Consider the following 27,732-nt stretch of genomic DNA (forward strand, 5'->3'; position numbering starts at 1 on the left):
TAGTAATACCAAAGCAGGGTCAATAGACAAATCTATACACAAGAGGACAAGGCAAAATCTCAGCATGAACTATATAGACCCAAATTCCTCAAACTGAAATATAAATAAAGTGACTAGTTTTTGAGACATCCAAATAATGACTATCATAAACTAAAATAAATGCTCATGAATTGACGTTGCTGTTGTTGTTCAGTCACTCAGTCATGTCTGGCTCTTTACAATCCCATGGACTGCAACACACCAGGCTTCACTGTCCTTCACCACCTCCCAGAGATTGCTCAAACTCATAGCCATTGCCATCCAACCATCTCACCCTCTGTTGTATCCTTCTCCTCCTGCCCTCAATCTTTCCCAGCATCAGGGTCTTTTCAAATGAGTCAGCTCTTCACATCAGGTAGCCAAAATATTGGAGCTCCAGCTTCAGCATCAGTCCTTCCAATGAATATTCAGGTTTAATTTCATTTAGGATGGATTGTCTTGATCTCCTTGCTGTCCAAAGGACTCTCAAGAGTCTTCTCCAGCATCACAATTTGAAGGCATCAATTCTTCGGTGCTCAGCCTTTTTTACTGTCCAGCTCTCATACCCATATGTGACCACTGGAAAAACCATAACTTTGACAATATGTATCTCTGTCGGCAAAATAATGTCTCTGCTTGAGATTGGTCAGAGCTTTTCTTCCAAAGAGCAAGTGTCTTTTAATTTCATGACTGCTTTGATTTTGGAGCCCAAGAAAATAAAATCCATCACTGCTTTCATTGTTTCCCCACCTAACTGCCATAAGGTGATGGGACTGAATGCCATGATCTTTGTTTTTTTAATGTTGAGTTTTAAGCCAGCTTTTTCACTCCCCTCTTTCACCTTCATCAAGAGGCTCTTTAATTCCTCTTCACTTTCTGCCATAAGAGTGGTGTCATCTGCATATCTGAGGTTATTGATATTTCTACCGGCCATCTTGATTCCAGCTTGTGCGTCATCCAGCCCAGCATTTTGTAGGATGTACTCTGCATAGAAGTTATATAAGCAGAGTGACAATATACAGCCTTGACATACTACTTTCCCAATTTAGAACTAGTCAGTACTTGCACATCTGGTTCTAACTGTTGCTTCTTAATCTGCATGCAGATTTCTCAGGAGGCAGGTCAGGTGGTCTGGTATTCCCATCTCTTTAAGAATTTTACAGTTTGTGGTGACCCACACAGTCAAAGGCTTTGGCATAGTCAATAAAGCAGAAATAGATGTTTTTCTGGAACTCTCTTACTTTTTCAATAATCCAGTGGATGTTGACAATTTGATCTCTGGTTCCTCTGCCTTTCCTAAAACCAGCTTGAACATCTGGAAGTTCTCAGTTCACATCCTATTGAAACATAGCTTGAAAGATTTTGAGCATTACTTTGCTAGCGTGTGAGATGAGTGCAATTGTGCAGTAGTTTGAACATCCTTTGGCATTGCCCTTCTTTGGAATTGAAATGAAAACTGACCTTTTCCAGTCCTGTGGCCACTGCTGAATTTTCTATTGTTGCTGGCAGATTGAGTACAGCACTTTCACAGCATCATTTTTTAGGATTTGAAATAGCTCAACTGGAATTCCATCACCTCCACTAGCTTTGTTCATAGTGATGCTTCCTAAGGCCCACTTGACTTTGGACTTACCTGGCTCTAGGTGAATGATCACACCATCCTGGTTATCTGGGTCATTAAGATCTTTTTTTTGCATAGTTCTTCTGTGTATTTGTGTCACCTCTTCTTAATATCTTCTGCTTCTGTTAGCTCCATACAGCTTCTGTCCTTTACTGTGCCTATCTTTGCATGAACTGTTCCCTTGGTATCCCTAATTTTCTTGAAGAGATCTCTAGTCTTTCACATTCTATTGTTTTCCTCCATTTCTTGGTATTTTTCATTTTCTTATTATTCCTTTCTATTCTTTGGAACTTTGCATTCAGATAGATATATCTATCCTTTCCTCCTTTTCCTTTCACTTCTTTTCTTTTATCAGATATTTGTAAGTCCTCCTCAGACAACCACTTCACCTTTTTGCATTTCTTTTTCTTGGGGATGGTTTTGATCACTGCCTCTTGTAGAGTGTTATGAACCTCCATCCATAGTTCTTCAGGCACTCTATCAGTTCTATTCCCTTGAATCTCTTTGTCATTTCCACTGAAATATATAAAATCTCATTACTGATCAACACTAATGAATATCTGGAATAAATCTGGAGATAGGAAACAATAATGTTGAACCTCAATTAAACAAAATGTTATCCTTGAACCTAGAAAAAAGAGACAAGTGAGAATTCAATTATTATTAGTTAGCCTGCATTACCAAAAAAAGAACTATATTACAGATTTTTAATTTCATCAACAAAGTTGGTTTCCTCTCTTATTATATAAATGCACAAAGCTTTGATTTCATATACATGCCTACATAATAACTTTATTTTTGCCTTTTGGACTGCCAAGCCTAACACATTTACTCTATATGGTTCTTTATAGTATTGCTTGTCTGTGATCTACACCTTAACTCTACCAAATTTCAAAGTGGTACTAATCAGCTTTTTTTTCTTCTCCATTATTTTTTTATTACAGGAGATTAAGTATAGTTCCTTGTGCACTACAGTAGGATCTTGTTGTTTATTTTATATAGTTTGTATCTGTTAATCCCAAATGCCTAATTTATCCTTCCTTCACCTTTTTCCCCTTTGATAAACAAGGTTATTTTCTATATCTGTGAGTCTGTTTCTATTTTGTAAATAAGGTAATTTTATCATAATTTAGATTCCACATATAAGTGATATCAATAATATTTGTCTTTTTCTTACTTATTTCACTTAGTATGATAATCTCTAGTTCTAACCATGTTGCTGAAAATGGCATTATTTTATTCTTTTTATGGCTAAGTAATATTCCAGTGTGTATATATATATATATATATATATATATACAGACACACCATATCTTCTGATTCACTGGCCACTTTGTTTCCTTACTAATTCAGACAAGGGGTATGACTTGAACAGAGGGAAACTGACAGTGGAACGAAGAAAACCACAGAGCCTTTGACAGATGAATCTGGTGCAATAATTTAGAAATTGAAGGCCCTGAAACTGAGAGTTAGTCCTTCCCTGGTAACTCAGTAGTGAAGAATCTCCCTGCAATGCAGGAGACCTGGGTTTGAGCCCTGGGTCTGGAAGATCACCTGGAGAAGAAAATGGCTACACATTCCAGTATTCTCATCTGGAGAATCCCATGGGCAGAGGAGCCTGGACGACTACAGTCCATAGGATTGCAAAGAGTTGGACATGACTAAGCAACTAAAACCACCACAACCAAACTGAGGGTTATATTTTCCATTACTAAGTGCTTGGGTAGTGCAGGAGACTTTCAGTGGCAGGAGAGAGGAGGTATAAAATTTTCCTGCTATTTTGAGTTACTTTGAGGAAAAATTCTTCTTTAAAGGAAAGAAACTCCAACAAATACATGATTGCCAGGGTTTGAACCACGTTTTCCAAGACAGTAGGATTTTAAAGCTGAAAGAACATAACCATTTCTGCTTTTATGACTGTATAAATATCAGGTTGGTTAGATAGCAGTGAGATATCAAAATGAGCTACCCATACTCCCAGCAATATTCTTCTGATATTATACCAAAAACACTAAAAGCCTAGAGATACATTAAAAGTAAAAGGAAAATGTATTTCTTTCAAAAAATATTTTCTCTAAATGACTGTCATCAGAAAATGTTGACAGTGCTAAATATCATATGAGCAGATGATGTGGCCTTCTCTGAGACTGAGATTACAGCCACAGGAAAATATTTGAGGAGCAAATGGTGAGTTCATCTTTGCATATGCTAAATTTGAAATACAAGATGATCAAGAGGAGACATTCTGGAGATAAATATATCTGTTAAAAGCTCAGGAAGGATGCCTAAAATACATGTATATAGATGACTGCTAAATTCATGAGACTAGATAAAATTAATGATAGAAATCATACAGGTTGAGAAAAGTAAAGCAAAAGATTGAAACCCTCAGTAAGAGGAATTCGGGTGTGGGAGGAGGTTAAGGACTGGGCTAAAGAGACAGATCACATAACTGGCCCACAGAGATCCATTAGAAATTAAAAAGAGTGCCATTTCACGAAACTCAAACAAGACAAGAATGTCATAGACTTAGTGATCATATACATCCAAATGCTGTGGAGGGTCAGGTTAGCTCAGGCTGAGCTGAAAAAAATTCCAAGCAGAGCACATGCAACCCATCTGAGGCACTTTCAGCAGAATGATGGGGTTTAAAGAGGACATGGGTGTCAAGTAAGTGAAGAAGCTGAGTGTGGACCACTCTTTAAAAGAAATATTGACTGTGAAAGGCAGAAAGATATGGCAGAACCTATAACAGAATGCAGGTTAGAAGGAAGAAATTTTGTTTCTACTTGTTTTGAAACAGTTCAGTTCAGTTGCTCAATAGTGTCCAACTCTTTGCAACCCCATGAAATGCAGCACGTCAGGCCTCCCTGTCCAGCACCAACTCCCAGAGTTTACTCAAACTCATGGCCATTGAGTCGGTAATGCCATTCAATCATCTCATCCTCTGTAGTTCCCTTTTCCTCCCGCCTTCAATCTTTCCCAGCATCAGGGTCTTTTCAAATGAGTCAGCTCTTCGCATCAGGTGGCCAAAGTACTGGAGTTTCAGCTTCAGCATCAATCCTTCCAGTGAATATTCAGCAATGATTTCCTTTAGGATAGACTGACTGGATCTCCTTGCTGTCCAAGGGACTCTCAACAGTCTTCTCCACACCACAATACAAAAGCATCAATTCATCAATGCTCAGCTTTCTTCATAGTCCAACTCTCAGACCCATGCATGACTACTGGAAAAACTATAGTTTTGACCAGACAGACCTTTGCTGGCAAAGTAATGTCTCTGCTTTTTAATATGCTGTCTAGGTTGGTCATAACCTTTCTTCCAAGGAGCAAGCATCTTTTAATTTCATGGCTGCAGTCACCATCTGCAGTGATTTTGGAGCCCCCAAAAATAAAATCTGACACTGTTTCCACTGTTTCCCCATTTGCCATGAAGTGATGGGACTGGCTGATATGATCTTAGCTTTCTGAATGTTGAGCTTTAAGCTAAATTTTTCACTCTCCTCTTTCACTTTCATCAAGAGGCTCTTTAGTTCTTCTTCACTTTCTGCCATAAGGGCAGTGTCATCTGCATATCTGAGGTTATTGATAATTCTCCTAGCAATCTTGATTCCAGTTTGTGCTTCATCCAATCCAGCGTTTCTCATGATGTACTCTGCGTATAAGTTAAATAATCAGGGTAACAATATACAGCCTTGATATATTCCTTTTCCTATATGGAACCAGTCTGTTGTTTTATGTCCAGTTCTAACTGTTACTTCCTGACCTGCATACAGGTTTCTCAAGAGGCAGGTCAGGTGGTCTGGTATTCCCACCTCTTTAAGAATCTTCCACAGTTGTGGTGATCCACACAGTCCAAGGCTTTGGCATAGTCAATAAAGCAGAAGTAGATGTTTTTTCTGGAACTCTCCTTTTTTGATGATCCGACAGATGTTGTCAATTTGATCTCTGGTTCCTCTGCCTTTTCTAAAACCAGCTTGAATATCTGGAAGTTCATGGTTCACATATTGTTGAAGCCTGGCTTGGAGAATTTTGGGCATTACTTTACTAGCATGTGAGATGAGTGCAATTGTGTGGTAGTTTGAGTATTCTTTGGCATTGCCTATCTTTGGGATTGGAATGAAAACTAGATTTTTCAAGACCTGTGGCCACTGCTGAATTTTCCAAATTCGCTGGCATATTAAGTACAGCACTTTCACAGCATCCATCTGTGGATTTGAAATAGCTCAACTGAAACTCCATCACCTCCACTGGCTTTGTTTGTAGTGATGCTTCCTAAGGTCCACTTGACCTCACATTCCAGGACATTTGGCTCTAGGTGAGTGATCACACCATCATGATTATCTGGGTTTTGATCATCTGGTGATGTCCATGTGTTGAGTCATCTGTTGTGTTGTTGGAAGAGGGTGTTTGCTATGACCAATGCATTCTCTTGGCAAACTCTATTAGCCTTTTCCCTATTTCATTCTGTAATCCAAGGCCAAATTTGCCTGTTACTCCAGGTGTTTCTTGACTTCCTACTTTTGCATTCCAGTCCCCTATTATGAAAAGGACATCTTTTTTGGGTGTTAGTTCTAGGTCTTGTAGGTCTTCATAGAACCGTTCAACTTCAGCTTCTTCAGCATTACTGGTCAGGGCATAGACCTCGATTACCATGTTATTGAATGGTTTGCCTTGGAAATGAACAGAGGTCATTCGGTCGTTTTTGAGATTGCAACCAAGTACTGCATTTTGAAATTGTTTGTTGACTATGATGGCTACTCCATTTCTTTTAAGGGATTCTTGCCCAAAGTATTAGATATAACGGTCATCTGAGTTAAATTCTGCCATTCCATTCCATTTCAGTTCGCTGATTCCTAAAATGTCAACGTTCACTCTTGCCATCTCCTGTCTGACCAATTCCACATTGCCTTGATTCTTGAACCTAACATTCCAGGTTCCTATGCAATATTGCTCTTTACAGCATTGGACCTTGCTTCCATCACCAGTCACATCCACAACTGGGTATTGTTTTTTTTTTTTTTTTTTTTTTTGGCTCTGTCTCTTCATTCTTTCTGGAATTATTTCCTCACTGATCTCCATTTGCATATTAGGCACCTACTTACCTGGGGAGATCATCTTTCAGTGTCTTATCTTTTTGCCTTTTCATACTGTTCATGGGGTTCTCGAGGCAAGAATACTGAAGTGGTTTGCCATTCCCTTCTCCAGTGTTTTGAACAGCTTTGCTGAATATTATTTTGTTAAAAAGGGAAATATAAGAACATATGTTTATGTAGAAAGGAGAGCAGAGAGTGAGAGATGAAAGTGATTGGGTAGCAAGTATCGTCTGATGTGATTATACCTGAGAAAGAATAGAGGACATGATATTTCACACACTATTAAAGACTGCATAAGATTGGTTACATACAACCCAGGGGGTTGCACAAATGTAGGACACAACTTAGCACCTAAACAGCGATTGACTACTTTAACCATGACTTGGTGGTAATGTTCTGCCTTGAAGATATTTTCCATCTCTGAGTGCTCTTGTGCACCATTTCTTTCACGATTTTGCCTCTGAAATGTCCCAATATGTTTATGAACCTGGAAGATTCTCTGTTTTTTAACAGTGAAACACATAAAAAGTTTCTCATCAAATTACTTTCCTAGCAATAAAAACTGTATCTTCCTCTCCTTTGTGGACAAAGGTCAACCAATTTACAGCCCAGATATCTTTGCTAAGTCCTCAGTTGTGTCTGGGTTGTTATTGCAATCACTCTTGTGTAGGCAATAAAATTTTACATCATTTGTTTTCTCATTATCTCAAGTAAGACATTTAAACATTGACAACACTGAAATGGAAGAAAAAAGAGGCAGAGAGAGAGGCATCTTATTACACTCAGTAGAGAGTTCATGGAGAGCAAACGGAAATGAGAACATCAGCAAACTTTGGGGGGAAAATGATTTGAAGATTATTCTATATGAATTACTTTAAAAATACAGGTGGCAATAGAATAACAAAGACACTAAATATAAAGAAATATGAACTTTATTCATTCAATTACTCATTTGTTCTAAATGCACTTACTAGGTTTTTACCCTGTTGCACATTTTGCAAGCCAGTATAAACTAACAAAACTTTAAGAAGCTTGCAATCAAGGAAATTGTTTCCTGAGCATTAGGAGAAATTGTTATCCCTTGATTTGTGATAGAATTCTTTTATTGGAAATAAATTTTCAGGAACTACTATGTAACTGGAGAATGAATATATGTATATTTCAGCAGAATGCCAAAAACTAAAATAAAAGAAAAATTACAAAGACAGAACTTTTACATAAGAACAAAACATAGTCTTTAATCAGGGAAGCATAGCAATTGTCTTTACCAAAGGAAATCAGGATTTAAAGCAAAAAAAAAAAAACACTCCAGAAATGCCTTTATCATTTTTTTCCTATTTGGAGCCCTCCATAAAGTTAAGTGGTAGAGCAACTATCCCATTTGTCTATCAGCAGTAGCCAAAGTCTCTCACCTGAGCACCTTACAATAATAGTGGATTTGCAAGCACGCTAAGTCACTTCAGTCATGTCCAACTTAGTGCGACCCTATGGACTGCAGTTTGCCAGGTTCCTCTGTCCATGGGATTCTCTGAGCAAGGATACTGGAGTGGGTTGCCATGTCCTCCTCTAGGGGATCTTTCCTACCCAGGGGTCGAACACACATCCGCCAGCATAGGCAGGTGAGTTTTTTTTTTTTTTTTTTTTTTTTTTAACCACTAGCACCACCTGGGAAGCTCAATAGTGGGTTTGCTTGGTAGAAACTCCTGATATTTTAATGGAATTTTTATGGTAGGACTTGGCTGTTACTTTTTGCCTTAGATTTTTCCTATTTAACTTTTTTGTTTGACATTAGCCATGGAGTTAACAATTTGTCCAGTAAAAAGAGAGTTATTAGCAATTACTATGTAGGCTCAGAGAAATGAGGAATACAGTATCTGTGTATCCACAGGTGCTGCACAGTTACAGGCCATAACATCCTTCAAGTCCCTGAAATTCTCCAAAGCAAAGGAGAAGTTTACAGAGGCATTTGCCTTTCTGATGTCCCTTGTGCATTCAAGATCATTGAAATCTATTCTTTTCTTTTTTTTTCATTTATTTTTATTAGTTGGAGGCTAATTACTTTACAATATTGTAGCAGTTTTTGCCATACATTGACATGAATCAGCCATGGATTTACATGTGTTCCCCATCCCAAACCACCTGCCCCCCAACCTCCCTCCCATCCTATCCCTCTGGGTCGTCCCAGTGCACCAGCCCATATATGGAATTTAGAAAGATGGTAATGATAACCCTATATGCAAGACAGAAAAAGAGACACACATGTACAGAACAGACTTTTGGACTCTATGGGAGAAGGCGAGGGTGGGATGATCTGAGAGAACAGCATCAAGACATGTATATTATCAAGTGTGAAACAGATTGCCAGTCCAGGTTGGATGCATGAGACAAGTGAAATCTGTTCTTAATCTTGCCCATTAATCTAAAAGAATATCTTCCAATAGGATCATTCAGCATTTTCATCTACAAAACTTTATAGATGAGAAACCTTTCTATGTGCATGTTTTCTCTAGTCTGACAGCAGGAGAGAATAGGTTTGGTAATTTATCACCCAAACTGCCATGTGAGAGACAGAATCATGTACAGCATTCTCAGAACAGGTGTAAACACCTCCAAGGCCAAAGAAATGCATCAGGTTGACATCAGTGTGGGACCTGAGAACCTTGAGAGTCAGTTACACTTGTCTATCAGGGATCAAATGCAAGAAACCAGGAGACATCTTGTAAATTCAGCTGATGATCCCTAGGATTTAGTTTTTGTACTAATTGATTTAACTGAATGCAGATGTTCCAACAACACATGAAAGGTAGATGATTCCCGTGTTCTTGCCTACAGTAATCATTAGAATTCTAATTTAATTTTATGGGTTGACAGTATGTAATTGATGGGAATATCCTGGAGAAAATAAACTCTTGATGATTGCAAATATCTGCAGCAGCTTTTGTGAATGAATGGGCTAGAAATATTTATGGAGCTGGAGATGTAGAAATCAAGTATTTTCAGCATCCTGGACAGATTTTCCATAAATTGTAAGATTGATAAAGCTAAATTGCAAAAACTTGTAGAGGTAGCATATATACACATTCCTTCCTCTGATCAAGGTAAATACATAAATCTCAGGATCTGGTGTGAGAATGTATCATTTAAACCTTTACTATATGCTATGATCTCTAAAATAATAACAATAACAATGAATTCTTTTTCTCATAGTGCTTTATGTTTTTAAAATTAATCAATATGTTAATAATACAGACAAAAATTTGGCCTTTAAGCCATTATTTAATTCCCTCATCTCTACTATTCTAAGTCTTTTTCTTTTGAATGTTTCTCTCCTAGTTAGGTATTATATTTTTCTCCTGTATCTAGCTAGTAATTTTTTGTTGATGTTGGATATTTTGAATATTACATCATTGACTGTAGGAGTGCGTTTTGGATTGTTTAGTATTGAATTTCTCTGGCACAGAGTTTAGTTACTCAAAAATTCATTTGAATCTTTTAAGGTTTGTTTTAAACTTTGCCAGAGTAGGATCAGAGTAGCCTTTAATATATGATCAGTTTTGTCTTAAACTAGATTTGCTAATTTTACAGTGTTTTGTCAGTGTCGCATATGTTCAGTGAAAGTTCTTCACTCTAGCTGCTATAAACTTGAATGCCTCCCAGTCCTATACACATCATATAAATGTTGATCCTTTGCTACTATTTTCCTCACTTCTTTAGTTTCATGCTACACATGCATAACTTAAACTCAGCAACAGAATCAAGGCAGGAAACTAAGGAGATACATGGAGTTATTTTTTTTTTTAAAGCTACTTCCTCATGATATTCAGTTATAAACGTTCCAGCTACCTTCATCCACAGAAACTGATCTTATTGTCTTCAGATGAGGAATACCACAAGACTTTCTTTATCTCACTCTCTTTTAAATGAAGTCCAGATGTTGCCTTAAGGCAGAACACTAGGATCATCTTAGGACTCAACTTATTTGTCTGCCTTTTTAGGAATCACAAAATTTCCAACACAATGTTTGAAGATAACAATTTGAAAATTATTTCTGAAGATTCACAGAGAACTTAATGGCAAATAGTTAATTTCCTTTTTTCCTAAAGCTGTATTATATTTAGCAATGTATGGTAACTATTAAGGGATTTTTCAAAGTTAAGAAGGAAGGATTGACTAACAGTAGGAAAAAATTTTTTATGTCAAAATGAATTACTCTTTTATTGAGAATATATATCTCCATAAAGCCATGTAAGCGTCTGTGAAAGAGAGGTAATGCATAAATTCAGAAGAGAGAGAAGAGAAAGACAGAGAAAATAAGAAAGCAAAGAAAGAAAACATAGACATCTGTTAGGAAATGGTGGCCTCCATAGAGAAGGAAGAACAATGGGGGAAGAAGGAGAACATGAAAAGAAGAAAAGAGGAGGAAGATGAAGAGAAGAGAAAGAGGAAGAAGAATCAGAGACAACAATGCTACTGTGTAAGACTGAGATGAAGATTTGTCAAAAACTGTCTTTAAACGTGTTAAAAGTTGTATTACCAGAAAAAGAGAAATAGGACCTCCATAAATGACAAGCTTGCATGCTCAATGGCTCAGTTGTGTTCAACTCTTGTGATTTGCATTTCTCTAATAATTAGTGATATTGAGCATCTTTTCATGTGTTTGTTAACCATCTGTATGTACTCTTTGGAGACATGTCTGTTCAAGTCTCTTTCCCACTTTTTGATTGGGTTGTTTGTTTTTCTGGTATTGAGTTGTATGAACTGCTTGTATATTTTGAAAATCAATCCTTTGTCAGTTGTTTAATTTTCTATTATTTTCTCCCATTCTGAGGATTGCCTTTTCACCTTGCTCAGAGTTTCATTTGCTGTGCAAAAACTTTTAAGTTTAATCAGGTCCCACTTGTTTACTTTTGTTTTTATTTCTATTACTTTAAGAGGTGGGTCACAGAAGATCTTGCTTTGATTTAAGTTACCGAGTGTTCTGCCTATGATTTTCTCTAAAAGGGTTTTATAGTTTCTGGTATTACATTTAGATCTTTAATCCATTTTGAGTTTATCTTTGTGAATGGCATTAGGAGGTGTTCTATTTTCATTCTTTTACATGTAGCTGTCCAGTTTTCCATCACAACTTATTGAAGAGGGTGCCTTTGCCCCATTGTATATTCTTGCCTCTTTTGCCCAAAATAAGGTACCCATTGGTGCATGGATTTATTTCTGGACTTTCTGCTTTGTTCCATTGGTCTATACTTCTGCTTTTGCTCCAGTACCATACTGTCTTGATCACTGTAGCTTTGTAGTATAATCTGAAGTCAGAAAGGTTGATTTCTGCAGTTCCATTCTTCTTTCTCAAGACTTCTTTGGCTATTTGTGGTCTTTTGTGTTTCCATGTGAATTGTGAAATTTTTTATTCTGGTTCTGTGAAAACTGCCATTAGTAATTTGATGGGCATAGCATTGAATCTGTAGATTACATTTAGTAGTTACATTTTCAAGTATTGATTCTTCCCACCTAGGATCATGGAATATCTCTCCATCTGTTTATGTAGTCTTTGATTTCTTTCATCAGTGTCTCATAATTTTCTGTATACAGTTCTTCTGTCTTCTTAGGTAGGGTTATTCCTAGATATTTTATTGTTTTTGTTGCAATGGTGAATAGGGTTGATTCCTTAATTTCTTTTTCTGATTTTTCATTGTTTGTATATAGGAAGGCAAGTGATTTCTGCATATTGATTTTGTATCCTGTGGCTTGCTAAATTCATTGATTAGCACTAGTAATTTTCTGATAGTATCTTTAGGGTTTTCTATGTATAGTATGCCATCTGCTAACAGTAAGAGTTTACTTCTTCTTTTCTGTTATGGATTCCTTTTATTTATTTTTCTTCTCTGATTGCTATAGCTAGGACTTCCAAAACTATGTTGAATAACAGTAGTGAGAGTGGACACCCCTGTCTTCTTCCTGATCTTAGGGAGAATGCTTTCAGTTTTTCACCATTGAGAATAATGTTTGCTGTGGGCTTATAATATATGGCTTTTACTATGTTGAGGTAGGCTCCTTCTATACCCATTTTTTAAATCATAAATGGGTGCTGACTTTTGTCAAAGGCTTCTTCTATAAATGTTTGATGGAATTCTCCTGTGAAGCCATCTGGTCCTGAGCTTTTTTTTTTGGGGGGGGGGGGATTTTTGATCATAGTTTTGATTTCAGTGCTTGTAATTGGGTTGTTCATAATTTCTATTTATTCCTGGTTCAGTCTTGGAAGATTGACCTTTTCTAAGTGTCTGTCCATTTTCCAGGTTATCCATTTTATTAGTATATAGGTGTCCAAAATAATCTCCTATAATCCTTTGTATTTCTGCTCTGTCTGTTGTAACCTCTTCTTTTTCATTTCTAATTTTATTGATTTGACTCTTCTATCTTTTTTCTTGATGAGTCTGGCTAAAGGTTTGTCAATTTTGTTTATCTTCTCTAGAACTAGCTTTTAGTTTTATTAATCTTTACTCTTGCTTCTTCATTTCTTTTTCATTTATTTCTGCTCTGATCTTTATTATTTTTTACCTTTTGCTAATTTAGGAGTTTTTTTGGTTCTTCTTTTTCCAGTTGTTTTAGGTGTAAAGTTAGGCTGTCTATTTGATGTTTTTCTTGTTTCTTGAGGTAGGATTGTACTGCTATAAACTTCCCTCTTAGAAATGCTTTTGCTGAATCCCATAGGTTTTGATTGTGTTTTCATTGTCATTTGTTTCTAGGAATTTTTTTATTTCCCTTTTGATTTCTTCAGTAACCTGAAATGTTAGGAAGTGTTCTAATTTCATTATTTTGCATTTTAGAAATGTACTGTTTAATCTCCATGGGCTTGTGTTTTTTGCAGTTTTTTTCCTTGTAATTGATATCTAGTCTCATAGCGTTGTGGTCAGAAAAGATGCTTGACATGGTTTCAATTTTCTTAAATTTACTGAGGTTTGATTTGTGACCCAAGATATGGCCTATCCTGGAGAATGTCCCACGTGCATTTGAGAAGAAGCTGTATTCTTCTGCATTTGTGTGGAATGTCCTGAAGATATGAAAGGTTGTTGCTGAACGATAAGACGCCTGGATTCTTGGCCTCCAGAGAAGACGAATTCAATCTGGGGCCAGAGACGAGGCTGGATCGCTCAGAGCTTTTGTGTAATAAAGTTTTATTAAAATATAAAGGAGATAGAGAAAGCTTCTGACATAGGCATCAGAAGGGGGCAAAAGAGTACCCCCCTGCTAGTCTTCAGCTAGATGCTATATAGTCACTAGCAGTCTGTTAGTGAAAAGAAAGGAATGTCTTAAGACTCAGAATGGCACCAGGCCCCTCATCCATAAGTTGCATTTTGTGATAATGTTGGCACCAGATGATTCATCCCGGGCCATAAAACGATTGACTTGAATCTTGTAGAAAGGCAGATTACCATACAAATAGTTTCATTTACGTAGATAGGGGAACAATATCTGAGTATAACTTACTGGTTTGTCAAGTAGGTTCTGAGCCATTTGGCAGAACTGACTTGAAGACAGAGTCTGGGGTAAATGCATAGCACATTAACATAGCTTAAGACAAACATTTCCATAAGAAAAATGTATTGGTTAACTCAAGGTTTGATAATAGTTAGCTTCAGGTGAAACCAGGTGTCATGGCAACACAGTATTTTAAGAGGAACCTCCTTTTTATTTATTTATTTATTTATTTTTCCTTTATTTTTATTAGTTGGAGGCTAATTACGTTACAATATTGTAGTGGTTTTTGCCATACATTGACATGAATCAACCATGGATTTACATGTGTTCACCATCCTGAACCCCTCTCCCACCTCCCTCCCCATCCCATCCTCCTTTTAAATTTGTATAGAGAAGGAAAAAAATATCACTAGTTTGTTTCCTCCTGCCGTTTAAGAGAGATAAACATGTCTGACACTATTTCCTCCATTTGGAGACTCCTGGCCTTCCTGCCTGTTACCCCCTCAGATATCAATGAGATCCATCTCCTCTAATGTATCATTTAAGACTAGTGTTTCTTTATTAATTTTGTTTTTATGATCCGTCCATTGGTGTAAGTGGGTTTAAAGTCTCCTACTATTATTGTGTCACTGTCAGTTTCTCCTTTTATGTCTGTTAGGGTTTGTCTTATGTATTGAGGTGATCCTATGTTGGGTGCATAAATATTTACAATTGCTATGTCTTCTTCTTGGATTGATCCCTTGATCATTATTATTATTAGTGTCCTTCCTTATCTCTTATAATAGTCTTTATTTTAAGGTCTATTTTGTCTGATATGAGGATTGCTACTCCAGCTTTCTTTTGCTTCTCATTTGCAAGGAATATAATTTTCTATCCTCTCACTTTCAGTCTATATGTGTGTTTAGGTATGAGGTGATTTTCTTGTAGACAGCATATATATGGGTCTTGTTTTTGTATCCATTCAGCCAGTCTGTGTCTTTTGGTTGGAGCATTTAATCCATTTATATTTAAAGTTATTATATATATATATCATATATATATATATATATATATATATATATATTCCTATTGCCATTTTCTTAATTGTTGGAGGTTTGTTTTCATAGATCTTTTTCTTTTCTTGTATTTCTTGACTATATAAGCTCCTTTAACATGTGCTGTAAAGCTGGCTTGGTGGTACTGAATTCTCTTAACTTTTGCTTGCCTGAAAAGCTTTTGATTTCTCCATCAATTTTGAATGAGATTCAGGCCAGGCAGAGTAATCTTGGTTGTAGATTTTTCCCTTTCAGTACTTTAAAAATATTCTGCCATTCCCTTCTGGCCTGCAGGGTTTCTGCTTTAAGATCAGGTGCTAAACATATGGGATTTCCCTTGTATGCCACTTGTTTTTTTTCCCTTGCTTACTTTAATATTCTTTCTTTGTGTTTAATTTTGTTAATTTGATTATTATGTGTCCTGCCATGTTTCTCCTTGGGTTTATCCTGTATGGGACTCTGCAATTCTTGGAATTGATTGACTATTTCCTTTTTCATGTTGGGGAAATTTTCAACTATAAACTCTTCAAAACTTTTCTCATACCCCCTTTTTTTATTCTCTTCTTCTTCTGGGACCCCTGTAATTCGAATGTTGGTGCAGTTTAAAATTGTCCCAGAGGTCGCTAAGACTATCCTCAGTTCTTTACATTCTTTTTACTTTATTCAACTCTTCAGCAGTTATTTCCACCATTTTATGTCCCAGCTCACATGACCTGTTCTTCTGCTTCAGATACTCTGAAGTATTTTTAATACTAGAGTATTTTTAATTTCAGTAATTGTGTTGTTTGTCTCTGTATGCTTATTCTTTAATTGTTTAATTCTTTAATTGTTTATTCTTTAATTGTCTTTGCTAACTGATTCTTGCATTGTCTCCATTCTGTTTTCAAGGGTTTTTGATCATCTTTATTATCATTATTCTGAATTCTTTTTCAGGTAGTTTGCCTATTTCTTCTTCAGTTATTTGTACTTCTGTGTTTCTAGTTTGTTCCTTCAACTATGCAGTATTTCTCTGTCTTTTCATAATTTTTTAAAAACTTACTGTAATTGATGTCTCCTTTCCCCAGGCTTCAAGGTTGAATTTTTTCTTCCTTTTGGTTTCTGCCCTCTTAAGGTGGGTCCAGTGGTTTGTGTGAGCTTCATATAGGGTGAGATTTGTGCTGAGTTTTTTTGGTTTTTTTTTTCCCCCTGATGGGCAGGACTGAGTGAGGTGGTATTTCTGTCTGCTGATGATTGGGTTTGTATATTTTTCTTATTGTTGTTTGGATGAGGGGTCCTGCACAGGGTGCTACTGGTAGTTAGGTGATGCTGTATTCAAGTGGTTTCCTTTGTGGGAGTTCTCACTATTTGATACTCCCTAGGGTTAGGAGTTCTCTGGTAGTCTAGGGTCTTGGAGTCAATGCTCCCACAAACAAAGGCTCAGGGCTTGATCTCTGGCCAGGAATGGAGATTCCACAGGTGGTCTGTTATGGCATTCCATGAGATTAAAACAAATACCCTGAAATGAGTAACCAAACATGAACCCAGACAAATGGCAGTTACAAAATCAAGTAAATGATAATTAAAATAATGGAATATACCCATATACATATAGACCCATAAGCAACATCAAAACAGTCCAACAAAAATAAAATACAATACATTGACCCAGTGAACAAAGGAAACCAAAAATGATATCACCAGGTCAGAACAAAAATAACTAAAGCACAAACTGGAAAACAAAACTAAAGCAAGGTGCCAACTGGGGAATAAAGAAATGAAAACAAAACTCACAAATAAGTTGAGAAAAAGAAAAGAAAGAAGGAAAAGAAAGAAAGAATAAAAATCAAAAGTTAAATAGAGATAAAGAAGATTTATGTATATATATAATATTAACTCAAAGGGAAAAGAATAGTAGGAAAAGCAAACAAAGGAGTAAATGTAGAAAAAATAATAATAGTTTTTAATTTTTTAATTAACATTAAAAAAGAAGAAAAGAAAAAAAGGAAAACTCCACAGAACTGCAAAAGGCCAAAATAGAAGCAAAGGTTTATAACTGCAATAAAAAGTATGATTTTTTAAAAAAAAGCTTAATTAGATTTCATAATGCTAATAAAATCAACAACTACAAGGGAGGGGGGAGAAGGGAAAAAAGAGAAAAAAATCCAAGAGAAACTACAGAACAAGTCAAAATATAAGAATAATAAATGTTTTTTTGGGTTTCTCTTGTCAGTCCTTTCCCTCACTGAGAGTCACGGACCATCTCGCCCCTAGGATGCCCTCCAATACTGTGCTGGTCTCTGGATGTGCTGCGAGGGCAGTTCGGATTCTAATCTGGTCCTACTGTGTGTTTTTGTCTCCAATGTCCACAGCTTTCAGAACTAGTGCGTTTTCTTTTGTGGGAGCTCTCAATGTCCTTTATATATTTCATAGACACAGAGTCTGCCTAGTTGATTGTGTGGATTTAATCTGCAGCTTGTACAGCTGGTGGGAAGGTTTTGGGTCTTCTTCCTTAGCCACACTGCCCCTGGGTTTCAACTGTGGTTTTATTTCCCCCTTTACATGTGGATTGTCCACTGGGGTTTGCTCCTGAGGCTGCCCTGGAGGACTTGGGGCTGCCCCAGTGAGGGCCAGATGTGGAGATGGTGCAGCTGCTTGGGTTGCAGGGGTTCTGGCAGCAACTCATGGGAGTTGGAGACTAGGGCAGCCAGAAATGTAGTTCTCTAGAAGGATATGGCAACCAGTATTGGCCAATACACTGCAGTATTCTTGCCTGGAGAACCCCACTGATAGAGAAAACTGGCAGGTCACAGTCCACAGGGTCACAGAGTTTGACATGTGTATAGATGCAAGACTTTTTTTTTTGCCTGTCCAGTTTTGCCCCAGTGAGAGTTGAGCATGAAGGTGGTGCAGCTGCTTGGGTCACAGGGACCCTGATGGCGCCAAGTGTGCAGGGACATGGACTGCCTCAGCCACAGGAGTTATGGCCCTATCCGAGTCTTTTTCCGAGCCTCTGGTAGTTGGCAATCCATGTTTGGCTAGTGTTTTTCCATAGTTCCACCTGTTCAGGCACTTAGAGGTCTCTCTTGCCTGTGGTCCTTCACTGTTGTTGGGCACATCAGGCACATAGAAGGCCACCCCACCCCCGCCCCCACTGCTGCCCCGCTGGGGTTCTACTCTGTAGATCCGCGTGTCAGGCACTTAAAGGGGCATCCTGTCTGGGGTCCTACTCTGTAGTTTGGTATGTCAGGCACTTAAAAGGGCACCCTGGGTGGGGTCCTACTCTTTGTTCTGCAGGTCTGACTCTTGATGGGTTCAGCTGCCCAATGCTGGCATGTGGGTTAACAGAGGCTATGGGGACGGCTCCACCCACTACACATGACCAAGCAGTATCACTTTGCTTTCATGGCTGCCTGGCTTTCCTCCACAGGCATTTCTCATCACAACCTTCTCCCTCACATCTCCTGAGTCCATCTCTCCACAGTCAACAGCAGCCCTTACCCTGGGATTGTTCCACAATTCCCATACTCCAGCTCCCAGCCACTGTGCCTTCTAGGACTGTCTGATTCTCCTTCCATTTAGGCTGCCACAGATAAGCTGCTTCACTCTCAGTCTTCAGTGTTTCTCCTCTGACCCAGACAACTGCCCCGATGTGGGGATCGAACCCCTGCTTCAGTTCCCCCACCCTCCAAGGGCAGGTCCAATCCTACCAACACTCCTGTTTTTCCTCTTAGTTCCTTCATCCTAGCGAGTTTTGTGTGGTTCTTTTCTAATGGTTAGGTACTCCTGTCCGCGCTCAGCTAGTGTTCTACAGGCACTTCTGTGTCTAAATGTGTATTCCTGATGTATCCATGAAGAAAGATGTACTCCACGTCCACCATCTCCTCTGCCATCTTGTCCCTCTCTTTTATCTATTTCTTATTTCCTTGCCTTCAACTCTTAAAGATCATCTCTCTTAGATGCAAACAGAGATATGTTTGTACATGATTTTAGGCCAGTATCTTATTCTTCTAGCTTCATATTACCCATATTCAAGTTATGGCATTATTACCTCTCTTGTATTTCCAGTCATTGCTATCAAGGAGAGAGCCATTCCATGAACAGAATTTTATTACCAAGATACTTGTAAAGTTTGGGTATTCTAAACTTCTGACTTATAGCTTTCTCCAAGTTAGTCTCATTTGATATAGATCCCTCTTCACTAAAATGTAACATTGCTTTTCTATTCCTTTGTTGTTGTTTAATTTCTAAGTCCTGTTCAACTCTGCAATTATTTCGACTGTAGCCCACCAGGCTCTTTTGTCCCTGGGATTTCCCAGGCAAAAAATAATGCAGTGGGTTGCCATTTCCTTTTCCAGGACATCATCTGGAGCCAGGGATCAAACTTGGGTCTCCTGCACAGAGGGGGTACTTTTCCAGGGAAGCCCCAACTAAGTGTGGAACTTGAGTAAATTACAAAGTGAATTATAAACAGTAAATTATAAAAGGGTTTTCAGTTTTGTCCTTCTCTCTTTCTGACAAAATGCATTCATTTGGAATGGATTGTTTCTTCCTTCCACTTTTTAGAGGACAGTGAACATGAAAAGGGCTTCCCTGGTGGCTCAGAGGATAAAGCGTCTGCCTGCAAGGCGGGAGACCCAGGTTCATTCCTTGGGTTGGGAAGATACCCTGGAGAAGGAAATGACAACCCACTCCAGTATTCTTGCCTGGAGAATCCCATGGACAGAGGACCCTGGCAGGCTACATGAAAAAGGGAAGTATCAATAATGTATTCCACTAGGGAACTTGCCATTATTTCACCTGTTTCCTGTACTCTCACCTTCAAGAAGCAAGGATTGTCTGATTGAACTAACACAGACACATATTTTTATTTGATTTTTGTCTTGTTAATTTATCTTTCCAACTGAGTTTACTCATTTCCTTTGCCATTCAGCTTTTCCCATCATTATTGCTTTGATTGGTCTTCTGCAGCAATCAACAGAACAGATAGCTTATCTCATAGATTTGGTCAAGATGTCTTTGAAATTTCACCATATTTAAGGTTTATGGCATGTAAGATCCCTCCAAGAAAAATTCAGGTCATTTGATTTAAACCTCCTTTGCTGACAATTAATACTTTTTCCCCCCTTTTCTCCATGCGATGTAATAAAGATCACCTTTTTTCAGACTGCATTGAAATTCAGTTCAGTTCAGTTGCTGAGTTAAATCTGACTCTTTGTGACCCCATGGACTGCAGCACATCAGCCTTCACTGTCGATCACCAACTCCCAGAGCCTATTCAAACTCATGTCCATCGAGTCAGTGAAGCCATCCAACCATCTCATCCTCTGTCGTCTTCTTCTCCTCCTGCCTTCAATCTTTCCCAGCATCAGGTCTTTTCCAATGATTTGGTTCTTCACATCAGGTGGCCAAAGTATTGGAGTTTCAGCTTCAGCATCAGTCCTTCCAATGAAGATTCAGGACTGATTTCCTTCAGGGTTGACGGGTTGGATCTCCTTGCAGTCCAAGGGACTCAAGAGTCTTCTCCAACACCACAGTTCAAAAGAATCAATTCTTCAGCATTCAGCTTTCTTTATAGTCCAAATCTCACATTCATACATGACTACTGGAAAAACCATACCTTTGACTAATGTAACTTTGTTTGCAAAATAATGTCTCTGCTTTTTAATACGGTCTAGGTTAGTAATAAGTTTTCTTCCAAAGATCAAGCATCTTTTAATTTCATGGCTGCAGTCACCATCTGCAGTGATTTTGGAGCCCAAGAAGTTAAAGTCTCTCACTGTTTCTAAACACAAATTTGCCCTCCTACTATCTTGCTGGGGCTTCTCCTTTGCTCTTGGATGTGGGGTATCTCCTCACAGTGGCTCCAGCACCGCACAGCTGCCACTCCAGTGCCTACCGTCTTGCTGGGGCTTCTCTGACCTTGGACGTGGGGTATCTCCTCACGGCCGCTCCAGCGCTGCGCAGCCACTGTAATTTACATTAGCAAAGTAATGCTCAAAATTCTCCAAGCTAGGCTTCAACAGTACGTGAACTGTAAACTTCCAGATGTTCAAGTTGGATTTAGAAAAGTGAGAGGAACCAGAGATCAAATTGCAAACATCTGTGGATCATTGAAAAAGCAAGAGAGTTCCAGAAAAACATCTACTTTTGCTTTATTGACTATGCCAAAGCCTTCGACTGTGTGGATCACAACAAACTATGGAAAATTCTAAAAGAGGTGGGAATACCAGACCACCTGACCTCCCTCCTGAGAAATCCTTATGCAGGCCAAGAATAGTTAGAACGGGACATGGAGCAACAGACTGGTTCCAAATCAAGAACAAGGCTGTATATTGTCACTCTGCTTATTTAACTTCTATGTTGAGTACATCATGAGAAATGCTGGGTTGGATGAAGCACAAGCTGGAATCAAGGTTGCTGGGAGAAATATCAATAACCTCAGATATGCAGATGGCACCACCCTAATGGCAGAAAGTGAGTAAGAACTAAAGCACCTCTTGATGAAAGTGAAAGAGGAGGGTGGAAAAAGTTGGCTTAAAATTCAACATTCAGAAAACTAAGATCATCACATCTGGTCCCATCACTTCATGGCAAATAGATGGGGAAACAGTGGAAACGGTGAGAGACTTTACTTTTCTGGGCTCCAAAATCACTGCAGAGGCTGATTGCAGCCATGAAATTAAAAGACACTTGCTCCTTGGAAGAAAAGCTATGACCAACTTAGATAGCATATTAAAAAGCAGAGACATTACTTACCCAACAAAGGTCCATCTGAATTTTGAGCATTATTTTGCTAGTGTGTGAGATGAGTGAAATTGTGCAGTAGTTTGAACATTCTTTGTCATTGAGAAGAATGATCTTTTGATAAGAAGTGGCTGATTTGATAAGAGGATCCTTGAACAATACACTCCCTTCTACCTCATCTTGATTTGAGTGCTTAACAGGAGCTGACAGATAAGGGGTAGGAGGCATGGAGAAGTCAGCCTAGGACTGCATTTCTTAATCCTGGATTATACAGAATAATCGGCTTCCTGATGGCTCAGTGGTAAAGAATCGGATTGCAGTGAAGGAGACCTGGATTTAATCCCTGGGTTAGGATCATCCACAGAGGAGAAAATGGCAACCCACTCTTGTATTCTTTGCTTGGAAAAGACCATGGACAGAGGAGCCTGGTGGGCTATAATCCATAGAGTCACAGAGTCAGACGTGACTGAGCATGGGAGCACTAGGACTCAGCATAATCACTTGATAATATATTTTAAATTACTGATTAATAGTTCTACCTTCTTTTCCTTCCTTCCACCCCTAAGAAATTTCTATTTGATTAGTCTGAGGTAGTACTTGGGCAGGATTGTTAAGCAGTAATAACTCTGGCTTAGTTTTTCTGGTTTATATAAATGATCAAGTGAACATAAAATGTCTTCCTCTCTCAGCACTAGACACTCTGTGGTAGATTTCATGAGGAGAAAAATTTAAAAAGAAATCTAATCTGTATTTATCACTTGATTTTCTGTATATATGCAGTTATTTGTGCATTTATTCAAATGATAAAATGAATAACTATTACTAAAATACTGTTTTATGATCATGTAAGATTCAGAGTACAGGGTCTCTTTCCTGCTTCTGGTTAATTCCATACTGCACCTTCAGAATTCAAGAGCCAGAAACCTGATTCACATGACTGAAACTTCTCTCTGACCCAGGGATATTGCCTTGGGTCATATAATCTCTTCCCCCTCTGTGTTTGTAGAAGGAGCACAAAAACATTTCAAAATCCTGCCAACACAACTCAGAACCAAGTTGAGATTTTCTTTGGGCCAAAAATGACAGATGTGCAGATGTTAAATAATCTCCTTCCTTAGATGGTGACTTATTCAATAGATCACTATAGAAAATTACCTATGATGAATGAAAATCATAAAGATGAGTTATATTTTTTGATACTGCTGATATTGTTTGTGCTTTGGTGGTGTGTGCGTGTTAGAGAGAGAGAGAGAGAGAGAGAGCCTGTATGTCTAGCTAGTGCTTCTAACAAAAATATTTGTGTCACAAAGATAGAGCAGACCTCAGGGTACAAGGCATAAGACGTGGATCTTTTACTCCCTCAAGTCTGGTCAGTCTGACTTCCATACATTCTTATCTACATGTCATTGGGACATCACTTATTTCAAAAATATGATCAGCAATTAGCAATTGATATTTGCATTCTAAAGTAATGAAAAATTACCTCATAGGACTGAAAATCAATACTCACATATTAGTCTTCCCTGGTGGCTCAGATGGTAAGGAATCTGCTTGCAATGCAGGAGATCTGGGTTCAAACACTGTGTTGGGAAGCTACTCTGGAAGGGAATGGCTACTCACTCCAGTATTCTTGCCTGGAGAATTCCATGGAAAGAGGGGCCTGGTGGACAGGCTACAGTCCCTGGGGTTGCAAACAATCGGACACGACTAAGCAACTAACACTTACTGTCATACTGACCATTCTGTGTAATGATGAAATAAATGCTTCTTTCAAGGAACACATTGCTGTGGAATTCCAAGATGCTTTTAATATTCCTGGTGAATACATTTTAATGTGCAATAACTGGAAATATTTAGGAATGAAGTAGAGATCCAACTTACAGTGGCTAATATTCTGACTGATAGTAAGTCCTAAAAAAAAATTGATGTATAGTGTAACTGTGGCTATGTTAGTAACCTTCTCTATTTGGAAAAATAATCAAGGGCAACTCACAGATAGATTGAGATTGGAAAAGTTATTTCTGGCCATAAGTGGGGTAATATTCAAATTATCGTAAGATTTATGTAATTTTGTAAAGCCATTTTATGCAAGAATATGGCATTGGACTACTTTGATGCTAACTTTGAGCACTGAAATGTTTTGCAATATGTAAAGAACACTTTCTTTGTTGCAATTATTTTTTCAGTAGAATGGTTGGTGTGTACAGATTAAGTTTCTCTGGTGTTTCCTTGTGTATAAGACCATATTAACACAAAAACATTTTTGCTATTATTGATTAATCTGTTTCAAATCTAAAATATTCAAATATAAAAGGAAAGAGAATGTAATTCGTTATATTGATGTCCTCAATGATGATTATATGTCACTTTTCAAATTTAACACTTTTTATCATTTCCTTACTTATTATGATTTTATACATGTATTTCATATATGTAATAAATTGCTCACTTTCAAAGTAATATTCAGTAGTGGAAAATATGAGGACAAAAGAAGTGACAGAGAATGAAGTCCTATGGGCGGGAGTGGATATAGGAAATAATGTTTTAGAAAGACACAACAATATATATTAAAAAACCAATGGAATGGTAGATAATATCCATGTTGTAGAAAACTGAACACTGGTTGAAAAATAACTGATTTAGCAATGTCATTGCTATCGACCATTGCCAGCAAATTTGTGGCAATGTATAATTCTAGGAAAAGAAATATAAATGTATATGATAGATAAGACAATGGCAGGTGATCTGGTCACTTTTTGAGGAAGTGATTGGATGAAGAAACTAAAGTACCCATAGATGACATGATCATTTACCTAGAAGTAGAGCTGGATCAAATTTTCTGCTCAAATGGTACTAATAGTAATTATGTAGATAAAATAAGTTCTTTCAGACACTTCTCAGGTATTTGGCTGAGAAAATAGGTAGGGAATTGGTGGATCTCTAGCAAGAAGAAAAATAATATAAACAAAAAGAAGTGAGAACACTTTGCACTTCTTTTTGCATAAAAAGCATCATTACACATAATGAAACTGTAAAACTGTCATTTTACAGTTTCATTAGGTAAAGATGGTTAAATCCCAGACTTAAATTCTTGGAATTCTTGAAATTTATTTCAATTACTTAAGTACTCATTTAAAAAAAGCATTTAAATACCTGCATAACATGTAAGACTATATTGTTACCTTCAAATGCATTTTCTGAAAAAATTTTAAGCATGGAGAATTTACATTTAGAACAAATGAGCTTTTTCACATAATTTTTAAAGGTTACACTCCATTTGCAGTAATTACAAAGCATTGACTGTATTTCCTGTGTTGTACAATACATTCTTGTAAGCTATCTTATACTCGATAGTTTGTACCTCTCATAACCCCACTCCTATGTTGCCCCTCCCTCTTTTAAAACTGCATATAAAAAAACTGAATGTTTTTCAGTGTAGACTTCCAAAGTAAAGATCAGATTCAAAGATGAAAAAGGATTTTCCCTGTTTAAGACTCATTTCTCAGATTATTATTTTTGTCATAAGATTTGATTCTTTTGGATGTGATTCCGTCTTACATAGTGATGCATAGTCCATAGGGTTGCAAAGAGTTGGACATGATTGAAGTGACTTAGTACCTACAGACTGTTTTTATATACAGTCAGTTCATCCTTTTTTGTCACTCCTATTACCTAAGCATATAAACCAAGACCACACACTTTTTAAGTATTTTGCTTTCACTTTACAATAGCACTTTCTGCATCGAGCAGTGTAATTAACTTTGATTTTTTAAAAAAAGCAATTCCCATATCTCCACAGTTTAACCACACTCATATAAATTACTTTATCTGGGTCAGTGGTTCTCCAAGGCAACTCTCTTCAAAACAGTAACTCTGAGGACTTGTTTTTTTTTCCAGTTTTCTCCATTGTTAGGGCCTTACAGTTCCGGGATTGAGTGGGAAAGTGATACAGTGAAAATGACAAAAAAAAAAATCACGTGAACTATTTTATTGTCACATCTAGAAATGATATGGTCCCTGAGCACATTTTATTGGCCACAACTCAGTTACATAGTCTCACCTAAATTCAATGAAGGTGGTGAAGGAGAAGCAAACAATTTAGCTATTTGTTTATGAAGAGGGTAACTGTGTACTAGGAATGCCTACAGTCTGCACTACATAAAGTAATTAAAGTAATTAATTCTGATGAGAATATTTAATAAGAAAAACAGTGAAAACTTAAAGCAAAACTTATAGAATACTTTTGCATCCTTAGCAAAAGAAACATTAGAAAGAAGAATTTATCTCTTGTACGAGTAAATTCAGGTAGTAGGTCTGATAATGACTCTTTATTTTCTTTTCAGACTGGAGGAAAGAATTTTTCCAGGCTGGTGAGTCATTCTCTGATGGCAGGAGACTACTCCTTACACTCTCAGGATCAGTCTCAGGATGTATTGGAAGAGGGCAGATGAAAGAGCCCTTGTGGGAATATATGAGTGTCCCATAAGCTCAAAAATATCTCAGGGTAATATAAATGCTATCTCTGCTTCCTGATCCTCTTTTACAGAGATTAAATGATTATTGTCTTTACAATGACTATCACTCTGGATCCAGCCCCTGCCCATCCTTCCCTCATCTTGCTGGAAGGGAACAGACATGTAACCTGGGGAGAGAAGTCTCAAGACCTACCTGAGGAGGTACCACAGAGATTTTGTTCTCTTCCCTGTGTGCTGGGTCATCAGGACATCACCTCAGGGAGGTGGTAGGAAGTAGAGGTTGGGATCTGTGGCACCTGAGACCTTGGGATGTGTAGACCTCATGTGATGAGGAAGGGCAAGATTTGCATCAAACCTGAAGATGATTTCTGGGCCCTCAGGTTCTATAAGCAGGAGTACTGGGCACTCAGCTCTCCAGAAACAAAACTCACTGTAAAGGGCACCCAGCCAGAGTATGCATTTTCCTAGAATATGAGGAAAGATATATTTCATTTTATAATATGATAGATAAATCTCACTTTCACACTTTGTCTGAAGGTGCCTTTGGTGGGCCTTTAAAACCTTTTTTCAGGCTTTGGCCCAGTGAGTCAGAGCATTTGACCATCTGTCCAGTGCCTGGAGCAGCCCAGAATCCCCTGTACTAGAAGCATCATATAAGCTGCATATCAGTGTGGCTTGAAGTATCTGATCATGACGGGAATTCTTCTATACCAGAAGCAAATTATTTTTTCTTATCCATTGTATGGTTTTCCTTATCCTCTTATTTTCTTCATAAACAGCTCCCCCAAAGCATGGTTCAGGGTAAAAACTATGTTGCTTGTGGTATGTGTAATTAATGAAGTAATTAGTGAACTAATGAAGAAAAAGTTCATATAATCATATTATCATTATAAATGTACACACGGAACTAGTGCATGTGATTGTCCATACAGTACTGTAATGTCTTAAGATTACAATTTTAAAATGTCAAAGATAGAAATAAAGGGGAGAATAACTTTTCATTTTGTATTCCTTGTACCTTTGAGTTTTGATCTGCATTTATAAAGTGATATGCAGAAAAATAAAATTAAAACCTTCAAGTAAAAAATAATTGAGTTGTTCTCAGTTGTCTAACTTAGTGACATAAGTGTGTAACTTAGTTCCCTCTTAGTGACAGAGGGAAACGGATGTTTTCCAGTTTATTCTTTTGCTTTCTCTGTGTGAACATCTATATTCCATCCTTAATTTTTTACCCTCCCATTCCCTCTGAGATATTGGATATTTCCTGCCTTTTCTTACTACTATTTATAGCT

The 27,732-nt window shown here is 37.6% G+C and overlaps 1 protein-coding gene across 1 annotated transcript in view; it reads left to right on the plus strand.

Annotated features, from left to right (window-relative positions):
* Nucleotides 1–27,732, plus strand: part of LOC122696793 (butyrophilin subfamily 1 member A1-like) — a 189,234-nt gene that overhangs the window by 26,288 nt on the left and 135,214 nt on the right. The gene's annotated exons all lie outside the window — the stretch shown is intronic.

Source organism: Cervus elaphus, chromosome 7, assembly GCF_910594005.1.
Source record: "Cervus elaphus chromosome 7, mCerEla1.1, whole genome shotgun sequence".
NCBI classification, from domain to species: Eukaryota; Metazoa; Chordata; class Mammalia; order Artiodactyla; family Cervidae; genus Cervus; species Cervus elaphus.